Source organism: Marmota marmota, unplaced genomic scaffold (genome assembly GCF_001458135.2).
Source record: "Marmota marmota marmota unplaced genomic scaffold, marMar, whole genome shotgun sequence".
In the NCBI taxonomy this organism is placed as follows: Eukaryota; Metazoa; Chordata; class Mammalia; order Rodentia; family Sciuridae; genus Marmota; species Marmota marmota.
In genome coordinates, this window is record NW_026000057.1 from 29,621,816 (window position 1) to 29,636,491 (window position 14,676).

Here is a 14,676-nt window from a genome sequence, read left to right on the forward strand (position 1 = left end):
AGCTGAATTATGAGCTATTGGGATTTTTAATACTTTTTAAAAATTTTTTAATTTTTTGTGCTGGGGATCAAATCCAGGGCTTTGCTCATGCTAAGCACACATTCTACCACTGAACAATACCCCCAGCTCAATATATTTTCAAATATATGCACTTGATAGTTGATGGACATTTGGGTTGTGTTTTACTCTTTTTGGACTGCTATAACAAAATACTTTAGGCTAGTAGTTTATAAATAGAAATTTATTGCTCACAGCTGGGAAGCCCATGCTGGAAAGTCCATGATCAAGGTGCCAACAGAGTTAATGTCTGGGAAGGGCCTCTTCCTCATACATGGTTCTTTCTATGTGTCCTCAGATGGCAGAAGTTGTGAATAAGCTCCCTCCCACCTCTAAGGGCACCCATGAGATCTAAACCTTTGAGACTTAATCACTTCCTACAGGAATATTAAGAGTATTCTTAATACTCTTGCATTGAAGATTAAGTTTCAACATTTGAATTTTGTGAGGACACAAATATAGATACTCATTTCCATCTTTTTTGGAAAGTAAATGTTTAGGTCTATTTCCCAACTCTGGATTCTATTACATTGATTTATATCTACCTGTCTGTAAGTCAGTACAATGTTTTTCTCTTTTTCTTGTTAATGTTATCTACACCTTTCTATTTGTTAATTGTCAGATCTTCCAGACTACAAAGTCTATTTTGTTTTTTTGTTCACCTGTGTATCCTGAGAACCTAACAGTGCTTTAGAATATGGTAGGTGTTTAAAAATATATATAAGGTTGAATTTTGGACATATAATTGTTTTTAATAATTTTTAAAAATAGAATTTTAGATAAACCTCTAAAGGTTCTCTGAATATCCAATTTTATTTCATTGGATCATACTTTGGCTAGCGTTATGACCTTTAGTTCTTATTTTGCACTTTAGTTTATTATTAAAAAAATTTTCCCCCAAATTGCTACTGAATTTTCCTAAGGATATTTATTTAATCATTCTTCTGTTTTGCATTAATTTGTAATATTTTAAAGATCTTAATTCTCTTTATTTTTCATTCTAGATTGGACAACATTTCATTCCATAAAATAGAATATGTGTTCCCTGAAAATGTTTTTAATATATATATATATTTTAGTTGTAGGTGGACAGAACCTTTATTTCACTTATTTATTTTTATGTGGTGCTGAGGATTGAACCCAGTGCCTCACATGTGCTAGGCAAGTACTCTACCACTGAGCTATAACCTCAGCCCTGCCTGCAATATTTTTATCGTACGTAATTGCCACGGTTTGAATATGGTTTGTCCCCTCAGTTGTATTTAACAACATTGTGAAGTATTGAAAAGGTGGAAACTTAATCCAACTGTAGTCTTTAGAGGTGGGGTCAGGATTAGAAGAGGTCATCAGGCTGGATCACCAACGCTTAATATTGGTGGCTTAATAAGGTGAAAGGGAGAAATAAATGTGGTTTTCCTGTCTCTTGTACATATTGCCTCAGGACTCTGCAGTCAAGAAGACCATCACCAGGGCTGGGGATATGGCTCAGGGGCTATTCTAGCATGCACAAAGCTATGTGTTCAGTCTCCAGCATTGAAAAAAAAAAATTTTTTTTAAAGACCATAACCAGATGTAGCCCCTTGACCTTGGACCAAACTGTGAGCCAAATAAACCTCTTTACAACTTCCTTTTTGAGATTTTGTTATTAGCAACAGAAATTGGATTAAGACAAGAGTATATGAGTAAATTCTCATATATGGGAAAGGGATGAGGAGAAACTAGGTACAAAGGAGATGAACCAGAATTTGAACTCAGATATACCCACTTTTTTTCTACTTTATTATTCTGCTTTTTAGACTATGTTGTCCCATGGTATCATATTATTATTATGGTGGCATCTATATTTTTATACATGCCAGAATTAGGCTTCTGATTTGTTTTATTATTTTTCTTCCATAATTTTGTGGTTATCTTTGCCTGAAATTTTTATTTATTTATTTTTGCAGTGCCAGGGATTGAACCCAAAACCTTGCATATACTAGACAAGTGCTCTGCCACTAAGTTATACCACCACCCTTTCATTGCTTGTTTAAAAAATAAATAAAATTTAAAATCAGATACATAATAGTCAACAAAACAATAATAATGGCTGGGCGTCATGGCACATGCCTCTTATCCCAGTGGCTCAGGAGGCTGAGGCAGTAGGATCTAGAGTTCAAAACCAGCCTCAGCAACTTAGCAAGGCCCTCAGTAACTTCATAACTTCATAAGACCCCGTCTCTAATAAAATATTTTTAAAGAGGGACGGGGATGTGATTCAGTGGTTAAGCACCTCTGGGTTCAATCCCCAGTACCAAGAAAAAAAAAAAAGAAAGAAAAAAGAACCCCCCCAAAACAATAATAATGTATCTCACTAACATTGTAATTATAACTAACTATATATTAACTTGGAACAAACTAACATTTTTTTAAAAAATTCTCCTTTTATATATAAATAAGTGTCTTTCTCCTTATTTAAGTCTCAAATTTTTCTAAATTTCTTCATTCAGTTCTTGTTGCTTTTTTAAAAATTGTTATTACAAATATTTTTGTTATATTTTTTAGGTTATTATATGTAGTAGATATTGTTGGTAAAATAACCCTCTTAAAAACACTAAAAGGTGTTGCTATGGTTTGGATATGAGATGTCCCCTGCAAAGCTCATGTTAGGCAATGCAGAAATGTTCATAGGTAAAATAGATTATGAGAACTATAACCTCATCGTTTGTGGGCACCTTGATCTGGAACTTCCTAGTCTCCAAAACTGTAAGAAATAAATATTTATTATTCAAGCTGCCTCGTCTGAACTAAGACAAGACTGGAGGAGACTAAAGAGATATGCCAACTAAAATAACCCATGATTCTGAAATGAATTCTTTTGCTACAAAAAGGGCATTATTCAAACATTTGGCCAAACTTGAGTGGGGTCAGTATATTGGAATTATACTAAATGGCAGTACAATAAAAGAAATACTCTAAGAGTATTTTAGCAAAACATGCTAATTCTACTGCATTGCATGGGTGAAAACCATTATTGAGAATATGATTTACCATATCCATTGTCTTATGAACCCATGGATATTGAATCTAGATACACAGGGGTATTTTTCACATAGTTCATGGTTAAAGTATGCATTTACATGATCCCGTTGTTGTGTTTTCTGTTAATCAGTACACATATAATATTAATTATAATTAATAATTTTGAATGGATACCTGGGTAGTAACTCTAAGCAGGTAGGACAGGACTGGAGGAAGTAGGTCACTGGGATGTGCTCTTGGGGATTACATCTTGTCCCTGGCTCCTTGTGCTCTGTCTCTCTCTCTTCTTCCTGGTTGCCATGAATTGAGCAGCTTTTCTCCACCACGACCCTCTGCCATGAAGTCTCACTTCAGGCCCAGCGCAATGGAGTTGGCTGACTATGGATTGAAACTTCCAAAATCATGAGCCAAAATAAACTTTTCTTCCTCTAAGTTTTTTTGTCAGGTATTTTGGTCACAGTGATGAAAAGCTGACTAACATAGATGCATATCAGCTAATATTTACTGAGTATCCACTTTGTATATGATTTTAAATAAAAATGCCATTATTTACTTACTTACTCATTTATTTTTGCAGTGCTGGGAATCAAATTCACGGCTTCACATATGCTAGGCAAGTGCTCTACCACTGATCTATACAGCCCCTTGGAATTAGTTTTATTGTTTTCAAATGCCATCTTTTAAATATTTTACAAGCATTTGGGAATTTTTACCCCTGTGATATTTCCTTATAAACAGTGGTAAATTGGGACCAACAGAAATTTTGTTATTCATAGAATTTGATCAAAGTTGCTATTAAAATGGATTCAGTTCTTTACAATGTAATAAAAAGAACAAAATGTCATTGCTCAGAATTGTAAATAGTCTATGATAAACGTTTTTTTTTTTTAAGAAAATTTAAAGTATATTGCAATTGTATTTTATGGCAATACAGTAAAGGAAATAACTGCCTTTTGGTAAGGTTTTAGCAAACATGCTGATTCTTTTCAAATGCATAGGTAAAAATCATTATTGGAGATACAATTGACCACATCCATTGTCTAATAAATCCATGGATATTGGATGTACATACTTACAGGTATGTTTTATGTAGTTCATAGCTAAAATATCCAGTCATGTGATTTCATTTTTGAATTTTTTGTTACTCTGTACACATATAGTATTAATGTTAAAAAAACATTTGACTGGGAATATGGCTCAGTGATAGAGTATTTACCTACTATGTATGAGGCCCTATGTTTGATCGCCAGCACTGCAAAAGAGCACACCGACAATAAAAAGAATCCCAACAAATTAGTAAACCAACAAACATTTTCTGGTAGAATGAAAATATGTGCAAAATGAAAGGTATTTCAATCAAGCTCAAGAAATCTCTTCAAAGTAGGTCATGCAATTTTCACACTGTCTGTGAGTTAAGCACTAGCTTGGCCCATAATTTTAAAAATATTTATTGTACTATGCACTAAAAAATGCATTAATGATGCTTGGGAGGCTAAGGCAAGAGGGTTGCAAGTTTGAAGCCAGCCTCAGCAACTTAGGGAGACCCTCAGCAACTTAGTGAGAGCCTGTCTCAAAATAAAAAGGGCTGAGGTGGTTAAATATCCTGCAGTACCAAGGGAAAAAAGAAAGAAAGAAAGGAAGAAAATAATACATGAGTACATTAACTAATATACTAATATACATAAAATATTATTTTATAAATTTCTTGTATATTTGTATGGGATGAGGCTGATTCTTGAAACAATCTCAAACTTATAGAAAAGTAGTACGTATCGTACAAAAATTATTTTCTTAAACTATCTGAGAGTAAATTGTCAACCTTGTCCCATTAGCCACTAAAATTTGAGAATGTACTTTCTACAACTGGAACATTCTCCTACATAACCCGTGCACTACCATAAAAGTCTGGAAATTACTATTTGATACATTTCTACCACTGAATCTTCAGATCCCATTCAAATTTGGCCAAATGTTAGTATAATGTCCTTCTGAGCAAAAAGACCCATTTTGGAATCATGAGTTAACTTTTAGTTGCCATGTCTCTTTGTCTCCTTCAGTCTTATCTTAGTTCAGACTAAGCTGCTTGAACAATAAACATTTATTTCTCATAGTTCTAGAGACACGGTGGGAAAAGAGACAGATGGGAAGCAAGTCTTGTCTCTTAGGAAGGCACTAATACCATTCATGAGGGCTTCTATCACATAACTTGATTACTTTGCAAACCCTCCTCCAGTATGGTCACATTGAAATTTAGGATTTCTACATACACATTTTGGACACAATATTTGGTTCATAACGAGTCCAAAACTTTCCTTGTCTTTCCATTATTTTCATGACATTAGGTGTTGACAATTACAGGGCAGTTGTTTATATAATGTTCCTCAATTTTAGTTTTTTCTGATGTGTTTTCATAATTTAGGTTATGCATTTGGAAGGGACACTACAGAAGTGATGTCACAGTCATGTCACTGCATCCTGTCAGGTGGAGAGCACAGTTTACATTTGTCCCCTTGCTGATGTTGTTTACTTTGATTACTTGGTGAAGGTGATATCTGCTTTACTTGTTAACTCTGAAGTTAATTTTCCCTTTTATAATCAATAAACATTTTGTGGGGAAATACTTTGAAATCATATAAATAATCTGTTTCTCATTAAATTGTCAATTTATTTACTTATTTTATATCAGTATGACTCACCATTTTCCATCAGTATGAAATCATAGCCTATTTTGATGGGCTAAAATTTATTGTTGTCATTATTTATTTTGATATTAATATTACCTCTGATTTGGCCAGTCGGTTGGAACCTCTTCAAGCAGACTTTTCTGTTTTGTTTTTGTTTGTTTCTTTATTGTACACGTCTCCACCATTCTTTGAGAGCTCCCTTGATTTCTGGCATAAGATATTTTCAGATTTTTTATTTTCCTCATCCCAGCTAGGGGACCAGTCATTTCTCCAATGTATCCTGGATCCTTTAAGCAGAGCCTGATATTAAGAAGGTCAGATTTGGGCCCTAGGATGTTCCTCACTATTGGGATATCAGACTTGCTCAGTGGACAGAGTTAGGGAGTATATATATATATGTTCATGTACACACTATACTTACACATTCATATCTATATTTATCTCTATCCACTTATATATTGAAAACTATTGCTTGCAATTCCAGTTTAACATTACAGGGGTTGTTTTCATTTTCTTCCTTTCCATATTTGCAACTCCCTTCTCTGAATATAACAAAATAGACTTCAATAATCCTTGACATATTTACTTGTCAATCCTCCTGTACAAAACCATTCTCCATGCTGCTGCTGCCCTCTCTGTGCACATTTTATTTTTACCATCCTTGGGCTCCAACACTGCACTTTGGTATCCCCTTTCTATATGATGACTTCTTCACCTGGCTAGACTCCAACATCTCACAGTATTCAGGTTCTGACTCCCCATGCCGGTTCACCCCTGAGAGACATCCTGCTGACCCCCATTAGGATTTGCCTTTCCATGCTGAGCTGCCTTCCCTTGTAGACACTGTCCTCCTCACATTCAGGGGCTAACTCCTCTCACCAGGCTGCCTCTCTGTGGGGATGCCTTTCTCACCCTGTTCATTGTATGATACCTCAGCCTGGGCCGTCACTCTGCAGAGGTATCCTCATGACTGTGCTGGGGCTCTGACATTGTACTCTAGGCTATTTCCTTTAGGGACATCCTTTTCACACTAAATGTTAAAGCCTGACCATGATGGAAAGGGACTCCCCAAAAGAAGGCAGGGTAGTGTGGGTATCAGAGACTGAGTGGGATGCGTGTGTCAGGCTCTGATGCTTGGCTTCAGAGCTGAACTGCCTCTTTGCATGGACCCCCTCTACAACTTGTGTAGGATTTGATGCTCTATTCTGACCTCATAGATGCCACCCCTGCATGAGCCTTTTCCTCCCCACTCTTGTGCTCTTATATCTTCACCCTGCTTGGCATTAAGGACTGAGACTCTCTTAAAAAAAAAAAAAAAAAAAAAAAAAACTAAATGGGAAGACTTGCTCTTTTTTTAAAATATTTTTATTTTTTAGTTGTAGTTGGACACAAAACCTTCATTTTACTTATTTATTTTTATGTGGTGCTGAGAATTGAACCCAGGGCCTCGCCCGTGCTAGGCAAGCGCTCTACTGCTGAGCCACGACCCCAGTCCCAAGACTTGCTCTTTTAGATATCAAAACTTATTATAAAGCTACAGTAAAGGATGTACAGGGGACTGGGCATATACCTTAGTTGATAAAGTGCTCACCTTGCATGCACAAGACCCTGGGTTCAATCCCCAGCAGCAGCACCACCAAAAAAAAAAAAAAAAAATAATAATAATGGTTATACAGTATCAAGGCATTTGATATAAGACTAAGATGGCATGCAGAGCAAAGGGATAGAGTAGATTGCAATAAATGAAAAATTTCTGTTCTCTTTAAGAAATCATTGTCTTCCACAAAGTCATAAAGGTATTTTACAATGTTACTATCCAGGAGCCACATTTTTCCTTTAATATTTAGAGCTACTAGCCCTCCAAAATCAATTTTTATGTAATTCCCCACATAGAAAAAAAAAAAAAAGAAAGAAAGAAAAGAAATGTGTCTCCTACCAAAGCCTCAAAATAGCTAATTATATGGTAATTGGGGCAAATGGAAGATAATCCAGAATAATGTGGCACCCCCATCCAGTTTAAGAAATGCTATATGGCCAATACAGTTGACATCGCCAGTGTACTCAATTGCACCCCCTTCTTCCTCTCCAGAAAAAGGAGTCATTATCCTAAATGTATTAGGGTTCTCTAGAGGAACAGAACCAACAGGAAGTATAATTATAAAAAGGGCATTTATTAGTTTGCCTTATGCGACCAGAAGCTCAATAGTCCACAATGGCCATCTGCAGGCTGGAGAGCTGGGAGAACCGGCAGATGGGCAGTCCAAGAGGTTGAAGCTCCAGAACAAGAGGGATCAACTGTGTTGCCCTTGTCTGAAACGGAAGAATCATTGGCAGAGTCCAGGTTTGGAAGAATGAAGAAGTGATAATCTAATAGCCTCAGAAGATTGCAGCAGCAATCAAGAACCCCTTCAAAAAGAATGGAGCTTGCATCTGCTGAGGCTTTTTTTTCCTTCCAAGTTTTATTCCATCCAAGCCATCAGCCTATTGGCTGATGCTGCCCACATTTAGGGAGGGTTCCATTTTAGTTGGCTATCCTACACGTCAATCATTCCTAGATGCACCCTCATAGACACACCCATAAATTTCTTAATCCTTAGCTTCTCTTAATCCAATCAAGTCCACTATTCAATTAGCCATTACACTAAGTTTGGTGTTTATCATTCCTATAAATACCTTAAAACTTTATGGTGCTGAAAGGAGTGTTCAAAAAAAGTTGAAGCTACAGTTCCATCAAGGATTGACTGCAGGAGTGTTGACTTTCACCTGATGCAGGGGCATGCATCTGAGAAGACCAAGATGGAGAAGAAACAAATCTTCAACTATAGCCATGTTTGCTCTGGAATGGAATAGAAACTTAGTTAATTTCTTGGCTAGCAGGTCCATATTACAAATCATCCAAGTGAGATTTTGGAAACAAGATTTCAGGGAAAAGGGCTTTTGGCTCTGTTTTGTAAAGAAGGCAGATGTTACCACAATGCTATTAAATGTTATTATGGGTCTAATAATGGGACAACAACAGCATTTAGTGGTTAATCTCTCCAAACCTTTCATGAAAATGGAACTCTTGAGAAATTATGAGGTTCTCAAGGTGCCTTTACAGGAAGCACAATGAAATTATTTAGACATTTTAATTGACATTATTAATTAAACATTTTAATTGACATAAATTCAACCTTAAGGCATTATTGAGAAGTTAAAATGATAAGTGGGAATTAAGCTGCATTTGGATATGTACATTTCATTCATTTATTGATGTATTTATACTTTTTTTTATTGCTATAGCAAAGACTGACTATGTGAGGATCAAACGATTTTTTTTCATTCTTGTTTTTTTGGAGGGGCAGGTACCAGGGATTGAACTCATGGGCATTCAACCACTAAGTCACATCCCCAGTCCTATTTTGTATTTTATTTAGAGATAGGGTCTCACAGACTTGCTTAGCGACTTGCTTTTGCTGAAGCTGCCTTTGAACTCATCATCCTCCCGCCTCAGCCTCACAAGCTTCTGGGATTTAAGTTGTGCACCACTGTGCCTGGCCAATTTTCTTTCATTCTTTATATATATAGTTGTAGATGGACACAATACCTTTATTTTGTTTGTTTATTTTTAGGTAGTGTTGAAAATCGAACCCAGTGCCTCACACATGCAAGACAAGTGCTCTACAGCTGAGCCATAGCCCCAGCCCCTTCTTTCATTCTTGAGACCACAGATGAACCATATTTTTTTTTTTAGCATCCCTTGGCATAAGATGTGAACAATGAATGAGCTCTGGCCAATGAGATTGAGTGGAATACTCCATTCCCAAATTTGACCTATTAAATCTCATGTGTGATCTTCCACTCCCATGTGCCAGGCTAATCAAATGGGGATTCCAAGAACTTTGGAGGTGGAGGGGCTTAAGGATGGAGCTCAGATCTTTGATAGACTGATACAGCAGGGCTTTCCTGGCTGGCCTCAGCTTGACTCCGCCATAAGAGAATCAAACTTTCATTTGCTTAAGCTCCTTTTTTGCAATTTATTATTTAATAAAACAAAACAAAACAGCAGTTAGTCTTTCCTAATCAATGCAAATGCAATGCCTGTTCTGTGTCATCTCTCATTTTGAATACTAGGGATACAATGGCAAACAAGAGAGACTTGTATAGGATTTCTATTCCAGGAGGTCATACTTTATACCAGGCGAGGCTGATGATAAGTAGTAAGAACTTACATTTTTATGGTGTTTTACAGTTTATAAAATATTCTCGTAGGCACCAATTCATTTGGCTTTTATAACAATATTTCACAGATGAGGAAACAAAAGTTCAAAGAGCCTAAGCATCTTTCATCAAACAGGAAAGAGACATATGACTCCATTTTCTTCACTCACAACCCATTGTTCATACCCCTGAACCAGGATGCTTCTCAAATATGAAGACAAGACAAGAGCAATGAAAACTCTAGACCTTGTCAGAAGATTTCATTAAAAATTTTTTAATTTTTATGATACTGGGGATTGAACCCAGGAGTGCTCTACCACAGGGCCATATCCCCAGTCCTTTTTCTTTTTTGAGGTAGGGACTCACTAAATTTCCCAGGCTGATCTTGAGTTCAATATCTTCCAGGCTCAGCCTCCACAGTTGCTGGGATTACAGGTGTGCATCACTTCAATTATGCCCAGTTCAATTTTATTTTTTAAAATAAGGTATTATGCAGAGGTATGAGGATCCCTGTGGCAACACTAACTGTAAGAGCAAAATATGAAACCCAAAGTAGATGTCCATCAACAGGAGAATGGGAATATATACATTGTGGTATATTCAGAGAATACAATGTTATATGGTAGGGAAAATAAAAACAATTAGAGCTATAAGTGTCAGTAAGGATGAATCCTTTGGGCGAGAGTGAGAGTTGTGACTTAGTGCCTGGCACGAAGCACTGAGTTCGATCCTCAGTACCACATAAAAATAAATAAATAAAATAAAGGTATTTAGTGTCCATGTAAAACTAAAAAAATTAAAAAAAGGGTGAATCTTCTGATCATGATCAAGAATGATGAAGGCAAGACTTCATACAGTTATAATGTCACTTGTGAAGTTTAAGATATTTATGGGAATGTTAAATACAAAATTTAGAAAAATAACTCCCATTTCTGGGGAAGGCAAGGGGGTACAATTGGGGTGAGTATGCTGGGGTGAGTATGAATGGGCTCCTTGTTCTAGTTTTCAGAAGACTGGAAATTGGGGGAAGAATGAGGTCCTAACATTATGGTGGCCTTGGACTGGTAAGGTTTCTTAACCAAAGGTCATAACTCCTGTTAGGAGGCCTCTACCTAGATCTCTGAAGATCTTGGTAATTGCCCAGTTCCCTCATTCTTTCAGATCTAAGAATGGAGATGTTACCTCATTGTTAACATTCATTTATTGGATCATTCCCTATGTTTTGTGTGTGTGTGCATGTGTGTTGCTGGGGATTGAACCCAGGGCCTTGTGCATGCAAGGCAAGCACTCTACCAACTGAGCTATATCCCTAGCCCTTCTTATGGGGGATATATATCTTATGCTTTTTTAAAAATATATTTTTAGTTGTAGATGGACATAATATCTTTATTTATTTATGTGGTGTTGAAGATCGAACCCAGTACCTCACATGTGTGAGGCAAGTGCTCTGTCACTGAGCTACAACCCCAGCCCTCCTTATGCTTTTTAAAGACTCTGCCCATGCCTTGATTTATTGTCACTTTATTAAACTCTTTACTCCCTAAGTAATCAAGCTCAATAGTTCATCTCTTTCTTTCTGGGTTCTGATTAATAGAATAAATACTCTCTCCCTTTCTCTTTTTCTCTCTAAAAACAAATATTTTTTCTCTTCACATTTTGAAATAATTCATAATCTGAAAATCAAGAAGGAAAAAACTTTTATTGAGTATCTATTTTATTTCAAGCACCATGGTTTGGTTAAAGGTTAGGGATAGAGTGGAAAACAAATTAAGTCTGTCATTACATGAAGTTACAGTATTGTAAGATAGAAAGGTTAAAAAAAAATAAAAAAGGAATGAACTACAGTGGTTAAGAACACGGGGTGTGAGCAGGGCACGGTGATGTGCACCTACAATCTCAGCTACTGGGGAGGTTGAGGGAGGAGGGCCCAGCCTGGGCAACTTAGTGGGACTCCATGTCAAAATAAAAAAGAAACCAAACCCATGGAATTTCTAGCCAGACAGAGCTGAGCTCAAGTTCAGGCTGTCACCTCCTAGTTAATTGACCCTGAGTTACAAAAAGTTAAAAATACTGCTACCTTTCTCATAGTGTGCTAAGAGCCATAGCCAAATAGTAATGATGCATGGCATTTTTGGTTGAAAGGTGACACCAGCAAGCCATTGAGATGATATGATTATGTTAAGATCTGCATTCAAATGGATATTAGACCCCTGCTGTCCACCTCAGCCTGCTACTTTGGAGCTCTAGCAGGACTCCCAAAGAGTTCCCATTGGTTGGGAAAGTGCAGTAGGAGGGAATTCCAGAGGAGGGATTTGCTGTTGGGGTAGTGTGGCCCGGGAGAAGGCCGTGTGTGTGGGTCGGCATATTTTCCCGGGAGCATACAGGGCATTGGCAGGAGTTTCAAAAATAAAGTTTGTTCCTGTTTGAGTGGCTCGTGATTTTGTGCCCAGCCAGACTGCGGCAATAATGTAGTTGTAAGGGTTAAAAATAAAACCACTGCCAGGTGTGGTGGCTATGCCTGTAATACTTGTAATCCTAGCAGCTCGGGAGGCTGAGGCAGGAGGATTGTGAGTCCAAAGTCAACCTCACAACTTAGTGAGACCCTGTTCCTGTCTCAAAATAAAAGAAACATAGTTTTTCATCTTACTATATCCTGGGATATCTTTTTTTATCTTTTTTTTTTGAGGAGAGAGAGACAGAATTTTTTAAATATTTATTTTCTAGTTTCCGGTGGACACAACATCTTTATTTTATTTTTTATGTGGTGCTGAGGATTGAACCCAGCACCCCGCGCATGACAGGGGAGCGAGCTACCACTTGAGCCACATCCCCAGCCCAATCCTGGGATATCTTAAATCCTTAATAAATTAACAAATGTTAGCAAAAATTGTTGTTAATTAGCACTTTGTACTGAGTTTAGAGGTAGCACAGAGGTGACACTGATTAACTAGAGTTGAGGTCAGCAAAAGTTTAATGGGTAAAGTGGTGTTGGAGCTGGATTGTAAAGGAACAGTAATTTTATCCAAAGATCAAATGGGAAAAGGCAGTCCAGGTAAAGGGAATAGCATGTGCAAGTACATGAAAGAATGAAACAGCACTATGAGTTCAGGAAACCAGGAACAGTTAGCTATTGCTAGGGGGTTAGACATAAGGCCTAGACATAAAGAATAGCGAGAGTAGAGGCTGAGGTAAGCCAGGGTTAGACCCAATTTGGTTTGGATTTACAGGTGATGAACATCTATGAAGTACCTCACCTCTATCACATTCATTTTATTCATTTTCTCTCTCCCATTATAAGCACACACAATGTATACTTAACTACACCATAATGTACAAGTCAGAAGATGATAAGGATACACTACAAACTAATTTTCTTTCTAGCAGAAACAGTTATTTTTTCCTCCTGGTATAAATTCCAACCCATGATCACAGGTTGCATCTAGTCATGTCTCTTTAGTCTCCTTGGATCTGGAACAGCTTTTAGAATACTAGCATTTTGAAGAGCCCAGGTCAATTATACTGTAGACTCTTCAGTTTGGTCTTTCAGATATATCCTCATGATTAGAATCCATTATGCATTTTTGGTAGAAATGCCACAAAAGACATACTGCATTCTTCTGTGATTTATATAAGGAGGGGGTATGAAATAAATTTGCTCTTCATTGGTGATTTTTCACTTTGATAACATTGTTACAAGAGTATCTGGTAGGTTTCTCCACTGTAAACTTATCTTTCCTTATTAATTGATAAATGTTCTTTAGGGAATTACAATGAGTTATGAAAAAAAAGGCAAACCATATAAAGAACAATAGACAGTAAAAATCCTTTGATGCGGCAATTCCACTTTTTTAAGTATATATCTTAAGTAAGGATGTATGCAGAGATCTAGCTAAAATGATATTCATTGAAGCCTTATGGTAAATAATTATTAAAAATAATGCCAAGTTTCTATTATTAGTGGATTTGGTTCAGTAATATCCAATATTATGCAGCCATTAAAATTATGTGATAAAAGAGTATTTAGGGGGCTGGGATTGTGGCTCAGTGGTAAAGTGCTTGCCTCACATGCGTGAGGCCCTGAGTTCGATCCTCAGCACCACATAAAAATAAAATATATTGTGTACACCTATAACTAAAATTTAAATATTAAAAAGAGTATTTGGGAATAATACTCATTCATGGCATGGTTCAATTTTTAAGAAAAAATATTTTATATATACATATAAATGTTATTTACCTACATGTATATACACACAGTTATTGAGTTTTTGCTTATGTGTATATGAATACTTTTATTGTTTGATTTCATTCTTATATATAACGCTTATAGAGCAAAACAAAGTTATTAAAAAGTAATATAAGCTTTTCTGGCGTATTAAACATGAAAGTTAAAAAAATAACAAAGTTCACGGCATTAGTTGGTGATCAATAAATACCAGTTTATCTTCCCGAGTGACAGATATTCAAGCACAACTTAGAAAATGGCAGATCTGGAATGTAGTTGACGTTTTAAGGCAACAGGTTTGCAGCTTATAACCCTTAAAACTTTTTTCATAATTAACACAATTTTCCCCTCTTACTTCTTAGATAGTCAACTAGGATAATATAAGAATTGAGTGTATTAATATGTGGTATTTGTGTTACTAGCATCATACATTTTGAACGGAGTGCGGTGGTGTGTGTAAAAGTAAAAAAAAAAAAAAAAAAAAAAAAA